Source organism: Acinonyx jubatus, chromosome A3, assembly GCF_027475565.1.
Source record: "Acinonyx jubatus isolate Ajub_Pintada_27869175 chromosome A3, VMU_Ajub_asm_v1.0, whole genome shotgun sequence".
Classification (NCBI taxonomy): Eukaryota; Metazoa; Chordata; class Mammalia; order Carnivora; family Felidae; genus Acinonyx; species Acinonyx jubatus.
The window spans coordinates 19,035,126-19,053,097 of NC_069388.1; the positions used below are offsets into that span (position 1 = coordinate 19,035,126).

Consider the following 17,972-nt stretch of genomic DNA (forward strand, 5'->3'; position numbering starts at 1 on the left):
TTAAGTTTTAAATTTTATTAATTCCTGTATAGTTGATGTGCAGTATTGTATTTGTTTCAGGTGTGCAATATAATGTGGCCAACTAATTTTTGACAGAGGCACCAAAGCAATTCAATGCAGAAAAGAAAAATCTTTTTTTTTTTTTTTTTAGGAAAGTCTTCCCACCAATGAAGCTAGAATAGTTATTCATAAGGAAAAAAAGGGGGCTTCATTTCCTACTTCAACGTGTACACAAAACCAAAAAGCTTTCAGTAGAAAACATAGGAGAATGCCATCATGACTTCGAGATAGACCGCGTTCTTAGGACTCATAAAAGAAAAACCAGTAAGTCATCAAAATGTGAACATTTCTGCCTATAAACAGACCCTGCTAAGAAAATAAGTAGGCAATCCACAAACTGAGAGAAAACATTAGGGAAACAGATATTTTACAAAGAACTGGTATCCAGGAAAGATACCATTGAAAGAACTCCTGTAATTCAGTAACAAAAAAACAAAAACAATTGAAAATGGACAAAATAATTGGGTAGGAGTTTCACAAAAGAAGATGAACATTTGGCCAATGGACATACACAAAGATGCCCAATATCTTTAGTCATCAAGGGAACTTCAAAGGAAAACCCCGATCTGGTACCTGTACACGTCCTTGAGAAGGCCTAACATTAAAAAAGACTGACAATCCCAAATGTTATCAAGAATGTGGAACGATTGTAACTCTCATACACCGTTGGTGGGAGTTTGGCGAAATCTGATATTTTTTCAAAAATCTAAATATGTATCTATGCCATGACCTAACAATTGCACAGCTGGGTAATTAGCCAAGAAACCTGAAACTACGTGTCCACAAGACAGTTTGTACAAGAATGTCTCTAGCAGGACATCATTAACAATAGTCAAAAACTGGGAACAGCCCAGGTGTCCCTCACTAGAAGAATGGATAAACAAATTATGGTATATGCATATAATGGACTACTACGCAGCAATAAAAAAGGAACAAATCACTGATACATGCAACAATGTGGATGAATCCCAAAATACTTTGTTGTGTGAAAGAAGCTATATGCACATGTCCATACTGTATGATTTCATTTGCATAAAGTTCTAAAAAAAAGCTAAAAATATGGTGGAAAAAAATCAGAATAGTGATTGACTCTGGGGGTAGGGGATGGGCATTGACAGGAAGGGGCATGAGTGAATTTTCTGGAATGATGCAATGCCTATATCTTTTTTAAAAAAGGTTTATTTATTTATTTTGAAAGAGGGAGAGAGGGAGAGAGAGAGAGAGAGAGAGAGAGAGAGAGAGAGAGAGAAACCATGAGTGGGGGAGGGACAGAGAGGAGAGACAGAATCCCAAGCAGACCCCACGCCATTAGCCAAGAGCCTGACATGGGACTTGAACTCACGAACCTGAGCCAAGATTAAGAGTCAGACGCTTAGTTGACTGAGACACCCAGTGCCCTGTGATACTTATATTTTGATAGAGGTTTGGTACATAGGTATATGGGTTTGTCAAAACTCATGAATGTACAGTTCAGATTTGTGTCTTTCACTATATGTAAATTTTACCTCAAAAGAAAAAGCCTGTCAACAAATACTGAACTCTTGTTAATTATATGCATCGTGAAATATTTAGGGGGATGTCTACTGATGTATGTGATATAACTTGAAGAGCATCAAAAAATCAAGATGGATAGATGGATAGATGGATAGATCCATGGTAGAGTGAGTAAAGTGTTAATGATAGTGTCTCTAGAAGTGCTGCTATAAAATTCTCTCAACTTTTTTGTACCTGAAACTTTTTGTTATAAAGTATTGGAAAACTTAAAATCCAAGTTGCAAACTTCAAGAGACATGAAAAAGAAAAAATGCATGGAAAGACAGCTACATAGCCCGCTGAAAAGAGTGTGCCTTGCAAAGATGCTAGTCTCACATTAATTCAGATGTTTAACATAGTTTGGAGTTTTGATTTTCAGAGTGGTTCTAAATGACATTGAGATGTAATTACAAGAAAGAAAAAATGAGAATGTCAATAAATTTGTGCGCCATCGAATACTGTGAACTTAATAGAAGATAAAAGATGTGCTATGAATTGTTTGATGGGCAATTTTCATTTTTCAAAAAATGTCGGAATGAAATCAAATTAAGACTTTAGCTCACAGCATCTCCCAAATTAAGTTACAGATGAATTAAAGAGTTAATTTTTAAAAATGCAGGCAGTTTTTTCTTTGGGTGGTTATGATATGCACAAATTTTACTTAACACAGCATTGTGAAAAGTTAAGGTTGCTTGTTTTAGAACTAGAATAATGTGTAATAAATATTTAACTGATTTTCAGACGGTGACAGACCTGAGCCCAAGAGCAAGAAAAGAAATTCAGAGGATAAGAATAATATATTTGGCTGCTTAAAACAGGGAACTTCTACACCTTCAAAAATATTCTAAGCAACAGTAAAAGAAAATGTCAAATTAGAAAAATACTTGCAGCAAGACTTATTACCCTTAATAGACATAGAAATTTGTCAGATCAATGTGAAAAACAAAAACTAAAGAAAGATGGTTATGACTTGTACATACAATTTGCTGAAGCATAAAGTTACAGTATTCTGCTCAAGTTTTCTGTGAGCCAAAACGTGCTCTAGAAACATAAGTTCCCTTAGAAATATTCTCTAAAGAGACTATAATAAACTTGCAAAAATCTCTCATTCTTACTAAAAAATTTACACTAAAAATGAAAATAACAATTTTGTTTTATACTTACCAAAGTTCAGAAAAAACTTCTCTGAGATAGTTTTAAGTTTGCATTTGCTTTGCTATGAAGGGTGATACCGTGGTGAGCATTCTCTTATGTCTTTGATAATCTTTGTGGAGTTACGTCTTTGATAATCTCAGTGGAGTTATGCATATTGATGGCGTTTTATTTTGTTAATAATGTTTATTCCTTGAGTTGGTTGAGAAGCACGTAAGAGTTCGTTATATATGTATCTTTAAGATGTTTGAAATGGTACCTAAAGCATTAAAGGGTTTCTGCATGCCAAAGATAAAGAAAAGGCATGAAAATATAAATTGTGGCTGTCACTGGATGGTATGATTATGGATGATTGCTTGCTTTCTTTCTTTCTTTCTTTCTTTCTTTCTTTCTTTCATTCTTTCCCTTTTGTTTTTAGAGAGAGAGAGTGGGGCAGAGGGGGAGAGAGAGAATCTTTTTAAAAAATGTTTATTTATTATTTTGAGAGAGAGAGAGAGAGCATGAGTGGGAGAGGGGCAAAGAGAGAGGGAGACACAGAATCCAAAGCAAGCTCCAGGCTCAGAGCTGTCAGCACAGAGCCTGATGTGGGGCTCGAACTCACAAACCGTGAGACCATGACCTGAGCCAAAGTCAGCCACTTAACCAACTCAGCCACCCAGGTGCCCCAAGAGAATCTTAATCAGGATCCATGCTTAGCACAAAGCTGGACACCAGACTCGATCCCATGAACTATGAGATCATGACGTGAGCTGAAATTAAGTCAGATGCTTAACTGACCAAGCCATCTAGGCACTCCTGGATGATTTCCATTTTCTTCCTATGGTTTGTCTTAATTTTCCAAAAATTGAAGAATAACTTTAAAAAATGAAAGAGATATCACGTAACAAGATTGAAATGGCTTTTCTTTCAGCACTTGGCATATAGTGCCTGCCACATAGTAGGTACTCAATATACCTATAAAAACAGCTTTATTGAGATCTGATTCACATACCGTACAATTCAATTTTTTTTTTTTTAGTATATTCACAGATATATGTAGCCATCATCACAGTCAAGTTTAGAACATTTTTGTCACCTCAAGAGAAGGAATTCTGCACCACTGAGCTGCCATGTCCCTGGTCCCCTACCTCCCTCAGCCCTAAGCAACCCCTCACCTACTTCCTCCCTCTATGACTTGCCTATTCTGGCCATTACGTACAAACGAAATGACACAACATTTGGCCTTTTGTGACCAGCTTCTTTCACTTATCATGTTTTCAAAGTCCATCCACGTTGTAGCCTGTGTCTGTATTTCATTCTTTATTTTCATGGCTGAGTGATAGTCCATTGTGTGCATTTTCTACCCCTTGTTTAACCATCAATAGTGGATGGATATTTGGGATGTTTCTACCGTTTGACTATTATGAATTATTACAGTATAAACATTTGTGTAAATGTCTTTTTGTGTGGACTTAGGTATATATTTCTCCTGGAAATGCTGGGTCATATTCGTATTCCGTGTTTAATATTTTGAGGAATTTTCAGGCTGTTTTCCAAAGCGATTGTACCATTTGACATTTCCACCAGCAGTGCGAGAGCCTTCCAACTTCTCCAAGGCTCCAACCCTGACATTTTGTTGTTTCCTGACTTTTGTTGATATCCAGGCTGCCTAGTAGGTGTGAAGTGGTGTCTTATTGTGGTTTTCATGTGCATTTCCCTGATGACTAATACTGTTAAGCATCTTTTCATGTGCTCATTGGCCATTTGTAGGTCTTCCTTGGAGAAAGGCCCATGCAGATCCTTTGCACATTTTTGAATTGGGCTATTTGCCTTTTTATTATTGGGTTGTAAGGGTTCTTTTATGTTCCTGTGTAAGTGCCTTATCAGATATATGATTTGCAAATATTTTACTCTCTGCCCGGTGTCTTTCTACTCTTGCCGTAGAGTCTTTGGAAGCACAAAAGTTTTGCATTTTGATGAGTTCAGTGTATGTATTTTTTTTCCTTTTGCTGCCAGTGCTGTTGGTGTCATTTCTAAGATACCGTTGTCAGATCCAAAGTTGTGAAGATCGACCAGTATGTTTTTTGTTCTACGATTTTTATAGTTTTAACCTTTATATTTGATCCTTTGATTTATTTTGAGTTAATTTTTATACACGGCATGAGATAACAGTCTACCTTTGTTCTCTTGCAAGTAGCTGTGCAGGTACCTCGGCAGCATTTATTGGGAAGGTTATTCTTTCCCCATTGAATGGGCTGGCACCCTAGCCAAAAATCAATTGACCATAGACACATGGGTTTATTTTTGGACTCTCAATTTTATTCCATTGGTCTATTGGTCTCTCCTTTGCCTCGATTACTTCCGCTTTCTAGTAAGTTTTGAAATGGGGAAGTGTCAGTACTCCAGCTTTGTTTTGTTCTTTTTCAAAAAAAAAATTTTTTTTTTGGCTATTCTGAGGGCCATGCAATTACAAATGAATTTTAGAATGAGTTTGCCAATTTCTACAGTGAAGCCAGCTGGGATTCTGATAAGGATTTTGCTTTGACTCTGTTGATCAACTTGGGGAATATTGCCACCTTAACAGAAGTAAGTCTTCCAATCCATGAACGTGGAAAGCTTTTCCAATTTTATAGGTCTGTATTCATCTCTTTCAGCAATGTTTTATGGCTTTCAGGCTACGAGTTTTGCATGTCTTTTGTTAAACTTATTCCCAAGTATTTTACGTTTTTGACGCTATTGTAAACAGGCTTGTTTTTAAAATTTTATTTTTGGATTGCTCATGGCGAATATATAGAAAATCATTTGATTTTTGTATGTTGACCTTGTATTCTGCAACCTTGCTGAACTCATTTATTAATTCTAAGAGTCTTTTGGTGGATTCCTTAGGGTTTTCTCTGTATAAGAGGATGTCATATATACTAGAGATTGTTTTACTTCTTTCTTTCCAATCTGAATGTTTTTATTTCTTTTTGTCCCTTATTGCCCTGGCTGAAACTGCCAGGATAGTATTGAATAGAAATGGTGAGTGTGGACATCCTTTTGTTTTTTGTCTTAGCGAGAAAGCATCCAGTATTAAGTGTGATCTTAGCTGTGGGTTCTTCATAGATGTCCTTTACCAAGTTGAGGAAATTCCCTTCTATTCCTGGTTTGTTGAGTGTTTTTATCGTGAAAGGGTGTTGAATATTGTCAAGTGTTTTTTTTTTTCTGCATCTATTGGGATAATCATGTAGTTTTTGTTTTTTATTCTAGTGATATGGTGTTATCATATTAATTGACTTTCGGATGTTGTAAATGCACTTTTATTGACTGTGTCCTGTGCTAGTTGGCACATTTGGGAATGCAGTTGAACCCACTATGTGGTCTAGAGGGTACAGGCTGTCGTGTGGCTGCTTTTGGATGAGGGCTGCCCTATCCCAGTCTCTACCTGGTCTTCCCCAGTTTTCTTTTCAGTGCTGATGCAGTGCCTTGCACCAGTCAAGTCCAAACTTACACCTCCAGTCAGGTAGACGTGTTTCAGGTTAATTAGGGGCCTCAGTCAATTTAGTTCATAGGCTGTAATTACAGGCACCTGAGACCTACAATTTCTGATTTAATTAAAATAAACAATGTGGAGGGACTGACATCACACCAGGGCAACCGATGTGCAGGGCATAGGTAATTACACCAAAGCTGAGCCTCTTGCTGTGAAGCAGTCTGTTGGGATCTGTGATGGAGCACTGGGCCTGGTCATCCTGGTGAACGCTAATTACCTGTTGCCAACCACAGCTCCAACCAGACGGGTCGGTTGGTTGTGGTGGTGATATTAAAACATGCTTCTTTCAAGTTGGAACTGAGCTGTGACCTTTGGGGCATGTGTGCCTCTGTGTGTGTGTGTGTGTGTGTGTGTGTGTGTGTGTGTGTATCTGTGTAGGCGTGTGTCTATTTACATATACGATAACCCTCTAAATTGATTTACCTATAACATGCATATATATATATATGTGCAGTGGAATGAAAAATTCTTATTTTAGCTGCTGATTTTAGAGAACCTCTTGAGAAGGGAGTTACCCTTGCTTAGAAAAATACTAGTTCACTTGGAGAGGGCCAGGCATATCCTAACTGCTCAGTTTTATCAGTTATAGGCATTTGGAGGTGGGGGGAGGTTAGCAGGGAAAAGGGAGGTGGTAAGAGAGAATGGAGACAAGTGGGGCTGGGCAATGGCAGGAGGGGACAGTCTGAGAAGAAGGTGGCCAGCGAGAGATGCCAGGTGGTTACAGTGGCTCAAGGCCATAGAAGAGCAAGGCCTTTCATATTTACTAAAATTGCAAAGCACGATGCAAACTCCCTCTGACACTGCAGACCTTCAGTGAAGTCATCAGCACATACCACGTTTTGCGTGAGTTTCTTTTCTTTTCTTTTTGGTGGGGGTGAAGATCAAGGAAGGAAGATTTGATTCTATGTTTGAACAGCAGTGTAGGGGATCCTACGTGAAAAAGTGAATCCAGGGCAAGAGGGAGCCAGCAGTGAGCAAAGATTGCAAGTGTCTGGGACTTTTCAGAAATCTTGGTCTGGCAGCTGAACTTCCCACAGACACAGAGAAATCCACATTCATTTAAGAAAAGCAATCTCAGCATAGCACTCTGCTACCTGAAACCTTCCGATGGCCCCCACTGCTAGCAAGACAAGGTGGAAATGTACTTAAAAGGCCCCAAAGATACCTAGTCCTAATCCCTGAAACCTGAAGATGTTACCATTAAAAAATTTTTGTTAGTTAGTTAGTTAATTAATTAATTTATTAATTAATTTATTTATTTATAGCAGGGAGGGGCAGGGAGAGACAGAATCCCAAGCAGGCTCTGCACAGTCAGCTCAGAGCCTGATGCGGGGCGTGCACTCACGACCCGTGAGATCGTGACCTGGGCCGAAATCAAGAGTCGCTTAACTTACTGAGTCATCCAGGTGCCCCAGAAGTTACCGTTTTTAAAAAAGTCTCTGCAAGATGTGATTAAAGCTTTTCAGATGGGAGATTATCCTGGATCATTTTGATGGGCTCTAAATCCCATCCCAGGTATCCTCATAAAATAGAGAGAGGGGGATTTTGCCACACACAGAGGAGGAGAGCACAGAAGGAAGGGGGGAAGCAATGCTACAGAGGCAGAGGTTGCAGCCAGGTGGCTGAAACCAAGGGCTGCTGACAGCCACCGGATGCTGGAAGAGGCCGGCCGGGAAGAGATTCTGTTCTAGGGCCCCTGGAGGGAGCACAGTCCCTGCTGACACCTTGACAGTGAAGCTGATTTTGGATTTCTGCCCTTTGGAACCGTGAGGGTAAACATTTCCGTTGTTTTAAGCCACCTAGTTTGGGAAACTAAACAGGTGGCTTCAACAGATCCTTTGGGATCTGACCCCTGTCCTTCTCTCCAGCCTCATCTCTGACCCTGTCCCCCAAGCACACACACCCCACACTCTGGCCATACCTCATATGTGCTGATCTCCCTGCCTGGAACACTCTTTCAGTCTCAGCCGAACTTGAGAGATGTGGTGCATTAGACCAGTTTCTGGCTGGGGAAACAGCATGCAGCCCTTGCCCCTCAGAGCACTGCTAAGCTGGCCTCTGTGTCAGTGGCTCCCTTGGCCGCAGTCTCGGGCTGGGACAGTGCCCGCTCACCCGTTCTCGTTGGCTGTGGCTCCATGTCAGGGCAGATTGGGAAAGCCTAGCTGTCTTACATTTGACCTCACCGGATTGCCTGAGATTGATACCTTCCTGGACACAGTGGAATAAGGACAGGCTTTGCTATAGGAGAGACTGGGTTGGAATGTTGTCTTTGCTGCTTTGATGCCGTGTGACCTTGTGTAAGTTACTTAACCTTTCTGAACCTCAGTTCTCTCATATATAAAATGGAGCTTTTTTTGAGCGTTGTTGATAAATATCTATATCTATATCTATATCTATATCTATATCTATATCATCTATATATGTGGCATATATTTCTGGAGCATTCATTCTATGTGAGCAAGCCCAGGTCCCTGCCTTTGTGGAAGATGCATTTACTTAGACTCCTGAGAGAGTAAACTGGGGCCCAAAGCAAGTACCCTGTCCCTCACCCCTTCACCTTGTCTGACGTCCCCTTTTCCTTAGGGGGTCACATCTGGCTCCCTCACCCAGTCTAAGGGAAATCTCCCAGTGGTCAGTTCTGGCCCATGAGAAGGCAAAGTGGGCCGGGCGGGCAGAGGGCTGAACGGGCAGGCTGTGGCTTCAGTTTGGGAGCAGACTTTTGCTTCCACTCATGCCACAGCCCAGACTTTAACAGCTGGGAGGTGACGGTCATCTCTTGCAGAGAGAACGGTTTAGAAGTACAGTAGGCAGATGGGTATGAGTGAGCTCTGGATACCTTTCCGGGACCTGCAGTGCATGACCAGGGGCAGAGAGGGGACACACATGAGTTCCGACTGAGTGTGCCTACTGCAAATGCACGTACACGCATGTGCATTCACACACCTACCTGGGGAACTGCTACACTCATAGACATACATGCGCACACAGGTGTCTACGTATACTCACTCATGCATTGTATTTTTACTGCATTGGTGTTTGTTACTTTAGGGGGTTATTTATCCTTCTCTTTCCATACTAGATGTTTGGAAAAAGTGATGAGGAACCTGAGGCTCAGAGATGTGAATTTCCTTCATCAAGGTCACACAACCTTCATAGGATGGCAAGAAGTCTCAAGGCTGAGGTTCCCAAAAGTCTCCACCAAATTAGCTGCCTTTCTATACACACACATACACACACACACACACATGCACACCCCACTCTCTGGAATGGCTGCTTTTCTATACACACACACACACACACACACACACACACACACACCCCACTCTCTGGAATGGCTGCCTTTCTATACACACACACCCCACTCTCTGGAATGGCATCATAGTGGGAGAGTTTTGAGCATGGGCTCCTGTCAAATCCTAGCTCTGCTATATTTTAATTATGTGACTGTGAGGAAGTTACTTCACCTTTCCGAGCCTCAGTTTCCTTGCCTGTAAAATGGAGATCTTACTAGAACCTGCTTCATGAGGTTGTAGTGACCATTAGAGACAATGATCGCAAGGTTCATGGCTCCTTGCCTCACACATGGTAAATGCTCAATAAATGTTTATTTATACTAAGTAGCAAGCAGGCACTGGGATCCTCACCATGTCTAGTATCTTGCTAGGAATATCACCGAAATATTATTTCAAATGTGACTGAAAAGGAAAGGCAATAAACTTCCCAGCAGGCCCTAGTTCTGGAAGAAAGACTAAGAAAAGACTAAGGACAGAGCTCTGTGGTGGAGCTGAAATCCTCCCCAGGGTCTGTTATCTGGGGATCCTATTCTACCCACCGCCCCAGCCTGTAGACCCCCATTCCCCACTCATTTCAAGGTCTTGGGTCTGGGCGGGCTTGGAGACATGAGCCCCACAGCGCAGTGCAGCTTCCTGGCCAGCACTGAGGATGGGAGGGCCAGTCCTTGCTCGCCTCATCCCAGAGACCCGCACAAGCTGCTACAGGCTCACAGAGGGCAGGAGCCAGCAGCTACCCAGACGCTTCTGTGGTCTGTCTGGGCAGAGCGCCTCTCTGGCCGGGCTGGGCTGTCTGTTCCCAGGGGCTGCTCCCAGGTCTGAGGAGCCTGGATCTGCCCTGCTGGGCTCGCTGTCCCCCTGTCCCGTCCGGCATGCTCCCCTGCAGCCCCGAGCCTGGTAGACAGATTTTCACAGCTCATGGTGGCAATTCGGGCCCCATTACACCCACAGTCAAAGGGTGGTTTATGATAACCCCTGCCTCATTGGGTTGTCATAAAGATTAAATGAGATAATACCAGGAACACTGGTTTTGGTACATAACAGGTGCTTGTAATTGTAGCAGCGATTATTGTTATTCATTATTGTTACTGTCATCATCATCACCATTGTCAGCGTCATCATCGTCATCCTGAAGGCAGTGAGCCAGGGCAGATACCCAGCCACTAGCCGTGCGACGTCAGGCAAGTAGCAGCTCTGTGCCTCAGTGTCTCACAGTGCAAAGTGGCTACTCTTTTGGAAGCTTCCTGCCTCTGCCTCCATCCTTGTTCAGTCTCAGAATCTCTCGCGGAACAATTCTGGTAGCCACCCCAGTGGGAAGTTGGGCACGTGATCAGCTTGCTTCTTTGAACCTCAGTTTCCTCACTAGATGAATGGGACCAAGGGTAACGATTCAGTTGTGGTGCAAAGATACACGAGACAACAAATGCAGACCGCCCTACATAGGGCCTAGCCCGCAGCGGGTGCCCATGCACGTCTGTAGCTGAGCGTGCAGGTCTACCTTCCACGTTGTGGACAGCAAGGAGGCCGGGAAGGCGGGAGCTTGGCCGGAGCACTGCGAAGGCAGAAGCAGAAAGGTGTCTTCGTCTTGCCTGGGTCCTTGCAAAGCATGCCTTTGAGTGCATCTTGGTGCACGGGCTCAGCTCTCCAGAGCCGGTCGTGGTTTTTTTTGAACTCCTGACGGTTTTTCTCAGTCTCTGTTGTAAGCAAGTCTTTCTCTGGTCATCTATAAATGCTGGTACTTTTCAGAATTCTATCCTTGGCCATTTCCTCTTTTCACCAGGGGGTTTCTTCTGCTCATGACGCTCACTTACCACTCTGTTCTGGTCACCCCCAGGTCATCATCATGTCGCTGGAGCTTCATCTTGACCTCTCGATCTCAATATCCAACTCTCTGCTGAAAAAGCTGTACCTGGAGGAAACTCCCACCCCACCTCCCCAAACCTGACTTCCCATTTCCTCCTTAAACCTGTTGCATCTTCTGTCTTCCGTGTCGAAGGGATGGGGACACCATCCACGAAGCTGTCCGCGTCAGAAATCTGTGGACCACCTTCGCTCTTTCCTCTCTTGTACCACATGCACACTGTTGGCCTATACCCGCCTCCCTTGCTCCCTCCTTCCCCTCCTTTCTCCTTTCCTTCCGTCCACGAGATAAGATTTCATGTATTTACTAGGTATCTGCTCTGTGTCAGTCACTGTTCTAGTTGTTGGGCCACTAGGTCACGAAATCCTCTTGATATTGTCCCTAGATGTCTAAGAATCGCGTCATCCCTGTTTCTCAGTTGCAAATGGCAGCGCACGTGCCTGGGAAGAAAACATATGGAGTAGCTCCCAGAATTGATGGGTGAGAATGGAAGAGTTGGCCGGAGGCCAAGCCTCTAAGGACCTGTAAAATCACGGCGAACCTGGCTCGCTAGCGGGGCCGCGGTCGAAGCTGCCGCTGAGTACTTGACGCCAGAAACCCGATTTCTCTGCAAGCCACTGCCGTTACCTGCACTGGCGTAGCTTCTGGCTTGGCCCTTCCACTCGGCACCACGCTGGCCTGGAAGCTGAATGTCTTTGCTGTTTCTTGCCTCCAGTGAGCTCCAAACAGAGCCAACCCTCTGACCGCGTTGTCCTAGGGCTTTGGCCACCCGCTGAGGTCCTTCACACTCTGTCCTTTGGACGGTTCTTCAGCCGGGACAGCCGTGGTGTGACAGTTTGGAGGATGGCATGCCAAGTCCTCTCATGGACGCAACACAACTTAAGAATCCCAGCAGAAGGCAGGGAAAATCCTGTTGACCGAGGGCGCATGCAGGGCACACGCGTGGCTCCCTTGCGGACAGCTGGGTGAGAGCTTTCCCAGTATCTCCTCCACTGGGCCAGGAATCTCACCACTAAGGCCCACACCTCTGGGTTCAGCAGCCCCATATACTACCCTGATCAATGGCAATCTATCAACAAGGGCCCCTCGTGAAGCTCCCAAGGTTTTGAAGGAAGCGTTGGTCTTCTTCCCCCTTATTATGATTATTATTTAATGTTTTCTTATTTCCTTAGCTGGTGCCCAGTGCTCACTGCCCGGCTCCCAAACCAGCCGGATGCAGCTGCACCTGGCAAAATCCAGGAAGACTGGGAGCCATGAGAGCACAGTTCAGGAGAGGGGGATGGTTCGTCACCCGGTGAGTGGGGGCCACCAATCTTAAATAGAAGAGGATGAACAATTGTTTCAGGACCAAAGTCATGATTACGGGGTGTGATGTCACCCTCTGCAACCACAGACTCAGAGAAGCAGGGTCATTTCCAAAGATAAGCTTTCCTGGTGTTTTAACGAGGGGGAGAATCTGAGGTCAGAGGGAGCCGTGGGCATGTTTTCCACTCTGCCAGGAGTGACCTGTCTCACACTGACTGGAATTGAACAGCCACATTGGTCACCCTGAGCTCTCCAGGCTATCTTGTCCTGCCCTGCCCAGACTGGGAAGTCAGTTCCGGACCTCTGCCCCACCTGGGGTGTGGTTTGGATTTTTCCTCGTTCCTGGGGGTCCCGGGCCTGGTGTGTGTTCCTGTGATACTCACGTTCCCCATGTTTCCCTATGTGTGCACATTTCCTTCAGCTCAGCCTCTGCCTCAGTTTCCCTGCCCCGTTCTCTTCTGACAGAGGTCTCTGATGAAATCTGCCCCATCCAGGTGGGGTTCAAGTTGGAGGCATCCCACAGACTCACGTGCCCGTGAGCTTTACACTTTCAGGGGGGTGCTTTACTTATCACCTCTGGAACAGTATCAGTTACAACCATGTATTGAGTGGGAATAACTTAAGTGAACAGAGTGGGTTTCCTCTGTGCTTTGGAGGCAGTAGACTCACTGGGAGAGCCTGAGTTCTAATTCTGCATTACTTATTAGCAGCGGAACTTTGGCCACCTATTCCACATCCTTCCAGGAGCCTCTGTTTTCTTCTCTATGAAATGGGAATAACGTTAGTGTACATATATCAGTGGGCTGTTGAGAAAATTAAATGAAATGATACCCACAAAGGGCTTGGTGCAGTTTGGGGGACATAGTATATAATAGTAATAAAATCAACAGCTTCCATTCTTTCCTTGTTACAGAAATCATTTTGTTAGTAACTCGGGTATAATTATCATAGTATATATACAATGCTTATTTTAAGAGTCCAGTGACTTGACAAATCAGTAAACCCACTGACCACCATCAGTACCAATAGAATAGAACATTTCCATCACCCCCCACAGGCTCCTTGGATCTCTTCCCAGACACCCTGGTCTCCCACTGATCTGCTTTCTATCCCTTTAGATTACATTTATCCTTTGTAGGGGCGCCTGGGTGGCTCAGTTGGTTAAATGTCTGATTCTTGGTTTCGGCTCAAGTCACGATCTTGCAGTTTCGTGAGTTCAAGCCCCGCATCAGGCTCTACCCTGGCAGCACAGAGCCTGCTTGGGATTCTCTGTCTCCCCCCACCCCCCCCCCCCCCAGCTCTCTGCCCCTTCCTTACTCACATTGTCTCTGTGTCTCTCTCAAAATAAATAAACTTTGAAAAAATTAAAAAATTTTATCCTTTTTAGAACTTATAAATAAAATCATACAGTATGTAGTCTTTTAGGTTCTGAATCATTTTGCTCAGCAAAGTGTCTTGAGGTTGATGCAGGCTGCGGCATGATATCAGCACTGTGTTCTTTTTTATTTCTGAGTATGATGCCATTGTAATGGGCGATCCCACAATTCATGTATCTGTTTGTCAGTTGATGGGAATTTGAGTCATTTCCAGTTTTAAGTTACTATGAATAAAGCTGACCTGATATTCACACACAAGCCTTTGTATGGACACCTGTTTTAATTTATCCTGGGCAAATAACTACAAGTGAGATTGCTGGGTTATATATACGGTAAGTGTGTGTTTAACGAAGACACTGGCAGACTGTTTTCCAACGTGACTGTACTGTTTCGCATTCTCGCCAACAGTGTGAGAGAATCCCACCTGTTCCTCCCCGTTGCCAACACTTGGTGATGTCAGTCTTTCGAATTTTAGACATTCTCATTTCAGACATGCCGCATAATCTCATTTTGCTCTTAGCTTCTATTCCCTGATGACTAAGGATCATTTCATGTGCATATTGGCTGCTTGTATATCTTCTCTTGTGAAGTGTTTGGCCCATTTGAAAAGTTTGGTTTCTTTCTTTATTATCAAGTTGCAAGAGTTCTTTCAATATTCTGGACCCAGGTCCTTTTTCAGACGTTATGAATATTTTTTCCAATATGTACCTTATTTTTGTTTATGTAGCTTAATGTTGACTTGCAAAAAAAAAAGAAGGCATTTTTTAAAATTCTGATGAAGTCCAATTGATCATTTAAAAAAGTGGGTCGTGGTTGTTTTTTATTTTTAGGTCCTATTTAAGAAATATTGCTTATCTCAATGTTGCAAAGATTTTCTTCTGTTTCTTATAAAACTTTTATAGTTTTTATAGTTATGTCTGCAATCAGTTAAAAATGTTTTTTTAATGTTTTTATTTTATTTTGAAAGAGAGAGAGACAGAGTGCGAGTGAAGGAGGGGCAGAGAGAGAGGGAGACACAGAATCTGAAGCAGGCTCCAGGCTCTGAGCTGTCAGCACAGAGCCCGATGCGGGGCTTGAACTCACGAACTGTGAGATGGTGGCCTGAGCCGAAGTCGTATGCTTAACTGACTGAGCGCCCCAGCAATCAGTTTTTAAGTTAACTTTATGGCTAGGGTGAGAGGCAAATCTCAAGATTCGAATTTGAGTTCGTTTTTTCTTTCCCCTTCTCTCCCTTTCTCTCTCTCTCTCTCTCTTTCTTTCTTTCTTTCTTTCTTTCTCTCTTCATCTTCCTTCCTTCCTTCCTTCCTCTTGCATATGCAATCCAATCATTCCAGCACCGATCGTGAAAAAGACTTTCTCTTTCTCATCACATTACCTTAGCATATTTGTCAAAAATCAACTGACCATGTATTTATGTGGGTTTATGTCTAGACTCTCCACTGTGTTTCTTTGATGTAGACGTCTGTCTATCCTGACTCTGAGACCACCCTGGATCACAGTAGCTGTATGGTACGTTTGAAAATCAGGTCATGTAAATCTTCCAAAATGTGGTTTTGCAAAATTGTTTATTTAGGCTCTTCACACTTTCACATAAGTTTTAGAATCCGCTTTCAATTTCTTAAAAAAAAAAATGCGATTGGGATCACACTGAAATTATAGATCAACTGGGGGCAAATCTACATTTCAACACTCTGGAGTCCTCTGATTCATGAATGCGGTGTATCTTCCCACTTTTTTTGGTCTTCCTTGTATGCTTCCAGCAACGCTTTGCGATTCTGACCGCGTAGGCTTGTACATATTTTGTTGAATTCATCCTAAGTATTTCGCAATGACGCTTTAAGCTTCAGTCCCCTGTTGTTTGTCTCCGGTGTGAACAACTGCCGTTGACTTCCGCATTTCGAGGCGCTCGCCGTGATCTTGCTAAACTCTGTTCCACCAACATTCTCGTAGATTCCATAGCATCTTCGTCACTTCTTCATCTGTAACATGAGGGGGACGTGCGTACACATATCAGAGGGCTGTTGTGGAGACCGTAGAAGATAATTCCATCTGGAGGACTTGTCCTGGATCTTGTCCTGTTACTACTTGTCCTGTTACTACTGGCCTGGATCGCACAGTAGTGACAGACCTAGCAGCCATCTTCAGTGCAGGCAAAACCAGAAGCAGGATTAGAGGTCACTCTTGGGAGGCAGTAGAGGCCAGAAAGGTGTGGAGTGGGGGGAGGGTAGGGACTTCTGGGATGCTGAGCCTGCTCTGTGTCTTGCTTTGGGTGCTGCATCCACGGGTGTGTTCAGTTAGTGAAAAACAGTGAGCTGTGCACTTACGATATGTGCATTTTTCATTACTCTTCGGCATAAACTAACAACACGGTCCGACGACTAATGTCTCTTGGGTGCTCATCACGAACCTGGCTCTTGACGTGACTTATCTCATTGAATCCTGTAAGCTTCTTGCTCTTATCCCCATTTTATAGAAGACAACACTCAGGTTCTGATAGATGGAGCCATTCGTCCAAGCTCAGAGTGAAGGTCAGTGTCAGGCCAGGTCTTGTGCCCTTAACCAGTGTGCCTATGGCCTTGTGTAAGAATTTGATTGGAAAGTAAGATCTATAGTTTGGGGATGACAGGCGGGCTGGTGGGTTTGCCTTACCGGTACGGCACCGGGCGGCTCTGGGCATTAGCAGACGTGGCCGCGGGTCCTGGGAAAGCCCTGGGGGGCCAGCTGGCTTTCCTCACTGCCATCACCGCTCACTGCCGACCTGGTGTCTCAGATCCCCGTCCCTCCCTCCCCTCCCCCGACACACACAAACACTGTATAATTGCCTGATCTGGACTAGTAAGCAGGGCGGAGGCGGGGGGACGTTTATTTTTCATTAAAAGATCAGAATGAAATGATAGGAGGTGGTGCTCAGCGAGGGGGAGCTGCCTCAGAAAATGTGCTGACCGCTCCAAACTTATCAGACTGAAACACATGTTTCTGGTACCTTCTGCCACCCATGAGGGACTCACTCTTTTCAGCCTAGACCATTGATATTGCCGAACTTGCCAGGCCTCTGGAGATGATGGCACGAGCTAATGGGGGAGGGGAGTGAGAGAAGCAGGAGGCCAGGATTCAGATTGGTTCAGATTTTCTTTCTTTCACGTAGGAACGAGATTTTGGCGAGTTTGTTACGCCACCCTGGACCTCGGTTTCCTCATCTGAGAAATGGGGATACAGTGCCTATCCTGTAGGTTTGTTGTGAGGAGACAGCTTCATGCAGATGTTAACATACCTAGGAGGAAGCCCAGAGCACAGTCTGTGCTCGGAGAGTGTCAAAATGTCTGTAAACTATAAAATATGGTTAAAGCAGCTTTGCCCTTGTCCCAATCCTGGGTCTCCATGTTGCACGTCCTCGAGGAGATGACTCTTGGATGCTGGGAGAGATAATAAGAATCCCTTCCAGAAGGCTCTTTTGAGCACTTGCACAGAGCCATACCACATCTGACCGCCTACATTTGTGCCTGAGATACAGCCAGTCATCTCTTCCTTGGGCCACGTAGTGACGAACAGCTTTCTGACCGAACCGGCCAGGCCTTTGGATCTCCCACGCTCACCGCCACCCCGGATGCAGTGCTGTCCAAGATGGCGGCCCTCCTGCTAGCTACTACTGTGCTCAGAGTGGGGCGGGGAATGAAGGAGAGGGCCAAACAGGACTCCAGCCACGGCTGGGACTTTCCTCGTGTGATGAAGTCTGGGAGGTCTCTGAGCTGCTGGGCTGGGGTGATAAGAGCCACCTTGGCCCAGCGGGCTTGGTGGAGCTGACTCTCTAAGCCCATGACTAGGGTAAAAATGGGGTGTCATGTGCGGGCTGAGCCGAGGCTCTGCCTCCTGCTGTCCATTCTCTT

The 17,972-nt window shown here is 44.3% G+C and overlaps 1 long non-coding RNA gene across 1 annotated transcript in view; it reads left to right on the plus strand.

Moving 5' to 3' along the window:
• The first annotated feature begins 8,469 nt into the window (after positions 1 to 8,469).
• LOC128311117 (uncharacterized) overlaps positions 8,470 to 17,972 on the plus strand; it is a 29,931-nt gene continuing 20,428 nt past the window's right edge. Inside the window, exon 1 of the long non-coding RNA XR_008289102.1 lies at positions 8,470 to 8,553. This is a non-coding gene — a long non-coding RNA (uncharacterized LOC128311117). The remainder of the gene's footprint in view (positions 8,554 to 17,972) is intronic.